The following is a 9,462-nucleotide window of genomic DNA, read 5'->3' as shown; positions in this document are numbered from 1 at the left end:
AAGCAAAAGGATTTCTGTGATTCTAGTGTTCCAGTTACTTATTCTGAGACTTAATCCTGTTACTCTATATAACTCCCCAGGGAAGGTAGGGGCCTCAAAAGTTATCTCAAGGGATAGTGGCTATCAATTTGCCTTAAGAAGGCAGACAAGGATATTGGTTAAATTGTTTCACCTCTACTTCCTCCTTGCCTATCTCCCCCTCAACATCTGAGAGACAGTGTGACAAAGTAGGTAAGACTGTTAGACTTAGAGGATAAAGGTCTACAGTGAGACTCCCATCTGACAGTTCCTAGCTAAATGGCCATCAGCAAGTCACTTTACATCCCTGGGAGTCACTTTTCTCCTCTATAAAATCAAAGGGTTGAATAAGATGACCCCCAAAGATCTCGTCCAGCTCTAGATCTAGAACCCCATGTGTGACCCTGGGCAAGTCTTTTCTTTCCCTGAGCCTCAGCTTCCTCCATGGTAGGACTAGATGGCTTTTGTGGTCCAACTTGAGGTTTAGAATCCTATGACCCTACCTTGATCCATTCAGCAAGCTAAAACCCAAAAGGTAGTCAAGTTGACTCAAGACTGAATAAATGTTTTGGGTACTCCAATGTGCAAAACCAATGAAGGCCAGCAAGTTGATGCTTCAACATATCATTTCCTCCTTCTTGGAGACCTCCTACTTCTAGCTAAGAGATAGTACTGTTGGGTTTTCAAAATGGAAATGAGTTCTATGAGATCAAGGTAACTTCTTAATGGGGTGACTATATCAAGGGAAAGCTATGGCAATAGTATAGTTGTATTCTGACCATCAGCCAATAAATATTTCATTAGTGTCTACTTTGTGGCAGACACTGTGCTAAGTATTAGGATACAAAAAGAGGCAGAAGACAATTCCTGCCCTCAGGGAGCTCATGATCCATTGGATAGGGGAGACTGCAAGCAAACAAATATGTACAAACAAGCTAAGTATATGATAAATAATGAAATAATGAAAAGAGGCAAGGGAATGTATTCTGGCAATTTATGTGACAAAGTCTCTCACTACATTTTTTCTAGACAAGATAGAGAGATGGAGTTTGGATGACAGGACAGAATCGGTAAATGACAGGACCCAAAGAGTGTTGATTAATGGACTGATGTAAACCCAGAGTAAAATCTCTAATGGAATACTTGAGGGGTTTGCCCTTGGCCTTGTTCTGTTCAACATTTTTTCAATTACTTGGATGAAGGCCTAGAAGGAATACTTAACAAATTTGTGGATGACATAAAGCATGGAGGGATAGTGAATACACTGGAGGACAAAAATCAGATCCAATAAAATCTTGGCAGTCTGGAGTGATGGATGAAAGTTAATAAGATGAAATTTAATTGGGATAAATGTAAAGCTTGGCACTTGGGTTCAAAAAATCAACTGCACAGGTAGAGGACATAAGAAGCATGGCTACATTGCAATTTATGTTAAAAAAAACCTTAGGGATTATAGTGAGTCAAGAGTATAATGTGCCAGTCAAAAAATAGGGTAATTCAATTTGAGATGTTTTCCATTAACTGTATCATTGTCTTGGTTTGCCCTTCAGAATGTGTCTTAACAACAGTCACATCTATAAAAGTATGCCTATGGTTTAAAATGAGGGAGGGGAAAGACCTATTTTATTGTACCGTGTTCAAACCACATATAATATATTATATCCAGGTCTGTGGATACAATTTTAGTTTGGGGCATTGACAAGATGGGAGCATCACAGAAGAGAGTGACTCAGATGGTGAGGGGAACAGACAAGGCTAAAAGATAAGTGACTGAATGAAATGAGGATGAGATTAGCCTAGAGATGAGATTATGTGTGTATATGATTGCTATTTTCAACTATTTGAAGGGGCACTCTGTGAAAGAGGTATTAGACTTGTTTTCCCTGACCAACAAAGGACAAAACTAGAGTAGAAGAGGCAGGAAAGCAGATTGTGACTCAAAGGAAGGAAAGTATATCCTTGTAATTAGGATTCTCCTAAAATGGAATTGACCGCCTTTAATAGAAAATAAATTGTATTTAAATGAATGTTTGATAATTGTCTGCTGGGAATATTTTAGGGGCATATAAACTTCAGGTAGTAGTTGGACTTAATGACCTCTGAGGTTCCTTTCAACTCTGATTCTTTGATTATTACCTGAGGTAACTATTTACACAGAGGAGAGATTAACTCAGAGTCATAATATGGAGGAATAAACCTAAGGATCTTGCCCTTGCATGAGCAAAAATCAGACCCAGCACAATCCTCTCAGGATAGAATATGAAATTCAATTGGAATAAATGTAAAGCTTGGCATTTGGGTTCAAAAAATAACTGCGCAAGTAGAAGATAGAGAAACTGGCATGTGGTGGAACCACATTCAGGGATCCCAGATCTGCACCTTTACTAATACTATGGATCATGTAAACCCTCTTAATCAAGGTAATCAGGAACTCATAGATTATGTTTCAAGATGTCCTCAATAAAATGTAGAACATTTCTAAGAATTGAGAAACTCATTCTCTTTTTCATTGGGTTAGATAAAAAGTGTTCCATAAACAATAATGTGTTACCTTAAGTGCTTGCAGGGAAGTTGAGGACCCTTTTTCGGCAGAGTCAAATGATCCAGACACTGATGCTTCCAGGGTTTCTTTGGGTGAGGATATGAGCCAGAGATATTTTGTGAGAGATATGAGTCAAAAAATAATATTCTTAGGGTTTTACTGTGTGGGGAACAAAAGAAAAATGTTACGGGAGAATGCCCCCAAACCAGCCTCAGGGTCATTCATGGGCCAGGTCCTAATTGATACATAGGCTGCTGATTGAAGACAGAAAGCCAACAACCCTGTGCTCCCATTGAATGGCAAGCATAACCCTCGAGACTTTGAGATATAATTACACTTCTGCTCTCTGATAGTATATTAATCTCAAGAAACATATTCCTTAGTTTCCTTTTCATGATTGAGGGTAATTACAAGATGTTAAAACTAGATTATAGACAATTAGACTCTATACATCAGGGAGCTTCTTTAGGTAGTCTAGAGGGAAAGTGAGGACGCAGCTGGGAAGGGTTTCCAGTGTCATTTTCCATGGTGCTCTCTTCACTGTACCTGAGGATGGGTCAATGGGAGGCAAATGCTTTCCAAAGTGTTCCCTCCCCACATAGGGTCACTTTTTTGGTCTTTATACACAATTATTATTTCCTCAGAAAATGAGATGAGGGCAAAGGAAGAGAAATGAGGTGAGAACTGGATAGCCATTGTCAAAATCCAATACAAAGATAGTTAAGCAGAATCCAGAGACTTCACAGAGGAGGAATCAACAGGTAGAACTGAGGTGATCCAAACAACTTTTCATTTTCAGAAGTCTTTCTTAAGTACCTCCTATGAGCTCTCTTAGGGGATTTCATTCAAAATAAGATATAATTCTTGCTTTCAATGTTCTTGTACACTATCTATGAGGACAAAAATACCATTCATTCACCCATCCTGTAAATATTAAGTATCAATCATATGTTTAAGTGAGGACAGAAGAAAAATGTCATGCAAAACATAGATTGAGAGTTAGACATTAAAGAGGCTAAATATTTGCATATTACATCAGTCTCACGAATGCTTTCTTTAATCAGGGGACTTGAGGCAGCTGGGTGTTAGTGGATAGGGAGCCAGGCCTGGAGATCGGAAGTTCTGGGTTCCAATCTGGCCTCAGACACCTCCTAGCTGTGTCACCCTGGCAAGTCACTTTACCCCCATTGCCTAGCCCTTACCATTCTTCTGCCTTAGAACCAATACATAGCATTGATTCTAAGATGGAAGGTGAGGATTAAAAAAAGAAGACTCAGGAGATAGAAATGATCGGGAGCACCAACAACAGTACAAAACTTCTTAAATGAGGGTCATAATAACCCTAAAAAGTTTGCTTTCACTGTCCCCTTTGTCCCAGCAAACCAAATGCATTTTAGCTCCTTGATTTTGGGGATTTGATCCTGGCATTCAAAATAAGGCACCCTATGGTAGTTGATAGAGTTAAGCTCAAAGTCAGGAAGACTTGAATTTAAGTCCCACCTCTGGCACCCAGAGTCACATGGCCATTATGTATTCTTTTTTTAAACCCTCACTTTCCTCCATCTTAGAATCAATATGTGTATTGGCTCCAAGGCAGATGAGTGGTACAGACTAAGCAAAAGAGGTTAAGTGACTTGCCCAGGGTCCCTCCCTCCAACTCCAACTCTGCTAGTCAGTTGCAAAGGGAGCTAGGTAAGGTAAATACTTAAAACCAGCTCTCTGAATACATAACACACTTATATTTAATCTGCATCATTAACATTTTATTAATCATTTCCATAACCCTGAATAATCAACAAAACAAATCAAACCCTGATTTATGGTGTTTGTGAGTTTCCAGGTATAAATGCTCACGTTGAAAATTTCATAATCCCCTATTAGTTGGCTCTAGCACACCTCTGCTAAGTGTCCAGACTGTTAGTATGGTATATGAACTCATATAACTTCTTTTTTTTCACATATCCTTGGAGTTTGAATAGATAAGATCTAAATAATAATAATTTAGGGCATGGAAGGGAGAGTATTAACAACTAAGAAGACCAGGAAAGACTGCATAGGAGGTGGCATTGAACTTATTATTATTATTATTATTATTTAGTTGTTTTCATTTGTGTCCAACTCTTCATAAACCCTTTTGGTGTTTTCTTGGCAAAGATACTGGAATAGTTTGCCATTTCCTTCTCCAACTCATTTTCTAGATAAGGAAACTGAGGCAAACAGGGTTAGATGGCTTGCCTAGGGTCACACAACTAGTAAGCATCTGAGGCCAGATTTGAACTCAGGAAGAGGGGGTCTTCCTGACTTCAGGCCCTACATTCGATCCACTGTGCCACCTAGCTGTCCTGAAAGAAGTTAGAGATTCCAAAAAGCATAAGCAGGGAGAGAGAATGTTCCAGCTATGGGAGTTGGCCTATGTAGAGACAGGGAGATAGATGATGGACTCTTTTTAACAGGGAAGAACAAGTAGGTTATTTAGCTGGAATGTAGAGTGTATAAGTGAGAATGATGTGTAACCAGCCTGGGAAGACAAGCTGGTGGCAGATTATAAAGGTCTTTAAATGCTGAATCAAGGACTTTGCATTTTATTCTAGAGGCAATAGGAGGCAGTGATGGGGGAATACTTATGCTGTAGAGCAGTGATGACAAACCTCTGGCAGGGTGCCAAAGATGACATGCAGAGCATTCTCTGTGGGCATGTGGTTACCCTACCCACCCATTCCGGAATTTGTTACTAGAAAGGCAGATGGACTCAGGCAGAGCTGCTCCCTTTCCCCTCTCCACTGTGCCTGACGACATTTTTTCACATCCCCTGGCCCTCTGATCAGCAGCCCAATGAGAGTGCACAGGGGGTAAGGTGAGTGGCTGACAGTGGGCAGAGCTAGAGGGAAGTGTAGTGTCAGGGCCACTCCCCTACCCCTCTCTATGGGTTCTAAGGATATTCTCATATCACTCTCCCCTCTTCCCAGCAGCCTAATGGGAGTGCTTCCTCCCTCCCCTGTATGGGATAAGGGGGCACAGCACCCCTGGCACTCAATGGGGGGGCCAGCATGACACTCAATCTGGGAAGTGGGGTGGGGCTTGGCACTCCTTCTTTAAAAGGTTCATCATCACTGCTCTGGAGAATCTTATAAAACTCTCATTGGAATCTGACCACATCCTGGGGCCAGTATGTATTAGTGTTACAAAGTTGGGGGTGGAAATGGGGAGAGGTAACTTGATTGATGGAGAAATGCAAAAGCTGCAGACTTAGATTCTGATGTTCTAATAGGACATTCAGATGAATGGGACTGATATTCTAGTTAACTCAAGAGACCACATGAGCATTTCACCGCCCTTGATGATCTAAGTTACCAAGCCAAGACGAACTACCTCCTCTGGTCCTACAAAAAGCCATTGAGCCACTGTCAATGATTTTTGAAAGATCCTGAAGAATGGAAGAGGTACCACAGGATTGGAGATGGGCAAATGGCATCTTGATCTTCCAAAAAGGAAAAAGGGATTCAATAAACTATAGATCAATGTGCTTGACCTCATCTGCACAAGAGGAAAGCAGGACTGAGGTTTGGAAATTGGCATAGACTTGCTCAGGTCCCAGGATGAGCCTTAAGACTATTTAGAAATGGCTTTGCTAGATTCCAATTTATAATTTTAAATGTAGATGTGCATTATTTCCCTCAAGTATTTTATCTTCAGAAACAAAGGAAGAGAAGATGGGAGAACCAACATAACAATAGTTATCAGATCTCAACAAAAAGCCCTATAAAACCAAGAATGCTAAACTAACAGGGCTTAGACCTGGTGTTATTGGGTCAACTGAGGCACCAATATGTAAGTGTGATAACACTACTATAAAGCAACAGAAAATTTTATTGCCCAAAGCCTGGACTAGGACCATAAAGGCTATGCCAATGCCTGTCTACAGTATTATAATGAGGGTAAAAATAATGAGGTGGGAAATCCAGGATTCCTGTTCCAGGAGGAGTGAGGGGAAGCAGCAATGTCTGTAGGGGTCATGAGATTGGGAATAGGGAAGACTCTGCCTTGTTGAATGGGAAGTCCTGCATTTCTGGGAGCAGGAGACATTTCAGCCACATTTTGCACTGGGAATCATTTCTCTATAACTGTTAGTTGGATCTGTGAGAGTCAATAACGCACAGAGATAAATCCAGTTTTCTTCTATGTGTCTCTAGAATGGAGGCATAATGAGATGAGAGCCTGGGAGCAAAAAGGTGCAATATGTATTTGTGGAAGATGCATGTTGACAAAATCATGGATTCTTGCAATATTAAGCTCCACTGAGTGAATCATATTTGCTTTGAGAGATCTATTCATAAGGCACAGAATTATAGGAGAGGATAATGCAACATGGTCCCAAGGAATGTTAGGAGAGCTCCCCTATTAACCCTTTTCCCAAGTAGAAGCAACAGTATCCAGAAGCCCCAAATCTAAAAGCCTGGTGTCCTGAGCTTGGGCCTATTTTAAGAAAGGATCATGGCATCATAGGCTTCTAGAGCTAGGGTTGGCAGGGGCCTCAAGGGATCATCAAGTTTTTTAACCCCTTCGTTTTACAGATGAGAAAATTAAGGTCTGGGGAGATAAAAAGACTTGGCCAAAGTCACTCAGATAATAAATATCAGAGCAGGGATTTGAATGCAAGTCCTTTGACTTCAGAACCAGCACTCTTTCCATCACCCCACAGTGTTTTTCCTTCCCCAAAGTATGCCTAATGGAAAACATTAGGTCTCCTTTCTTTGGTTCCACTGACTTCCAAGTCTCCTTACTGCTTTTTTGAAAACTTTATTCTTTAAGGCTGTATATTATGGGGTTCATCATAGGGTATAGAGCAAGGAAAGCATATTGTTGAGGTATGCCACCTAGACCACTGTGGAGATATAGAAACCAAGGTCCCATAGTAAAGGGTAACCACAAAGAGTGCTAAATTTATGGTTGGTCTTAATATATTATTGGTGGTTGCCAGAGATTTAATTACTAAATCCCAAAATGAATTACTCAAGTAAATGGCATTTATGGTAGTTTATTTTATAATAGAGGGAAGATATTAAGGAAGAAAGAAAAGGGGGGGAGAGAGAGAGAGAGAGAGAGAGAGAGAGAGAGAGAGAGAGAGAGAGAGAGAGAGAGAGAGAGAGAGAGAGAGAGAGAGAGAGAGAGAACTCCGGCTTCCTCTGAACCAGTTAGAAATTCTAAGGCACCAATCAGGGGAAAGGAGCCTCAAAATGATGGGCCTTTCTCAGAGGTTCACACCTCCAGAAAGGGCAAGGAAGGAAGTCAGCATTTACACTAAACACTCTGACTGTCTAAAAGGAAAGTAGTCTGAGGTCTCCTGCACAAGCTACTCCAGGGGTCCAGTTCCACAGCCAAGTGTCTTCAGTTCAAGTCTGAGTGTCTGTCTTCCAGTCTTTCCTCAAGTGACTCTCTTCCCTCCAGTTCTGAGGGACTATTCATGATCTTCACTCCAAGCCTGAGTGACTGATTCAATCTTCAGTCCAACTCTGAGTGACTGAATGAATGATCCCTGTGTGGCTCTCTTTCCACAGACTATTTAAAGACCTTTTTCTCTTGTGTCACCTCCCCTAAATTTTACATCTACCAATCACAGCAGAAACTCCTCTCCAGGACTGCCCACTCTTTCACACGTGGGTCACAGATGTCCCACTTAATATATGAAATGGGTGTTCATACCTTTGTGGTTAGTTCATACCTTTTTGTGGTTAAAATGGGCAGATCTACTTTAAGTACTGGGTTTACACTAGGGATTAGAATCTAAAAATAGACAGGGATTTACAATATAATCTTCACAATAAAGGAAGATTATTACAATCAGGGGAGAGCCAAATCCAATCTTCACTTGAGGTGGGGGGAACAGGTGGAGAAAGCCCACTGTTTCCCTCCTGCTGAAGAGATATTGAGGATGGTAGCCACAATTTGGGCAAAGGAAATGACAACGAGTAAAAAGAGTATCATCATCATGAAAGGGGCCAGAAGGAAGGTGACTTTTTGGCTGTCTGAGGATCATCACAGGCCAGCCTCTACATGAAGGGCCAGGTCACAGAAGAAGTGGTTGATCTCACCAGTACACAGAAGGACAACTGGAAAGTCAGGGCTACAGTGGCTACAGGGGTGACTGCCACCAAACCAAGACACACATGCAAGGCAGATACACATTTGGAGATTCATGATGGCTGGGGAGTAGAGTGGGGTCCATTTGGCTAGGTAGCAATCAGAGGATATGGCAGCCAGCAAGAAGCACTCCATCCCTGTCATGGAGCCAAAGAAATACAACTAGAGAGCACAGCCTAAGGAGGACATGGCCACTGGTCCACAAAGAAGGGTCTTTAGCATGTTAGGGGCAATGGAAGCCATGTACCAGATTTTTCCAAGAAGAAGTTGACCAGCAAGAAATATGTGGGAGTGTAGAGAGTGTGATCAAGGGACATGACTGTGAGGATGAGAATGTTTCCCAGCAATAGATGCCCAGAAATAACACAAACAAGAAAAACTGTACCCCCAAGAGGTTTCCCAATCCCAGGAGTGCAAATCCCTTGATTGTTGTGTAATTACCCAAATGCATCAGTTTAAGGTGTTGGGACTAAGGAAAAACAAAGCAAATTATTTTACTATGATATTCTCTGGGTTAAGACAACTAGGAGCTCCCTATGGGAAGGAATTGTATCTTGTATAACATTTGGATCTCTCCTATTACTAAACAGGGTGCTCTGCATGCAACAGAGGCTTGATAAGTGTTTGATGAATGAATGAATGGGGAGGCATAGTACAGAAAATGCATGGGCACTGGTGTCAGGGGGCCTTGGATCAAGTCTAGCCCTGAGGCTTATTATCTGTGTCACCTTGCGGAAGTCACTTATCTTCCTTGGGCCTCAGTT

General features: G+C 41.4%; 1 pseudogene; it reads right to left on the bottom strand.

The window, feature by feature from the left end:
• Window positions 1–8,422: 8,422 nt before the first annotated feature.
• LOC103093819 (olfactory receptor 6N1-like) lies at window positions 8,423–9,149 on the bottom strand (annotated as a pseudogene).
• Window positions 9,150–9,462: the final 313 nt, after the last annotated feature.

The sequence above is a fragment of the Monodelphis domestica genome, chromosome X (assembly GCF_027887165.1).
Source record: "Monodelphis domestica isolate mMonDom1 chromosome X, mMonDom1.pri, whole genome shotgun sequence".
Classification (NCBI taxonomy): domain Eukaryota; kingdom Metazoa; phylum Chordata; class Mammalia; order Didelphimorphia; family Didelphidae; genus Monodelphis; species Monodelphis domestica.
This window is presented reverse-complemented; position numbering and strand designations above follow the sequence as displayed.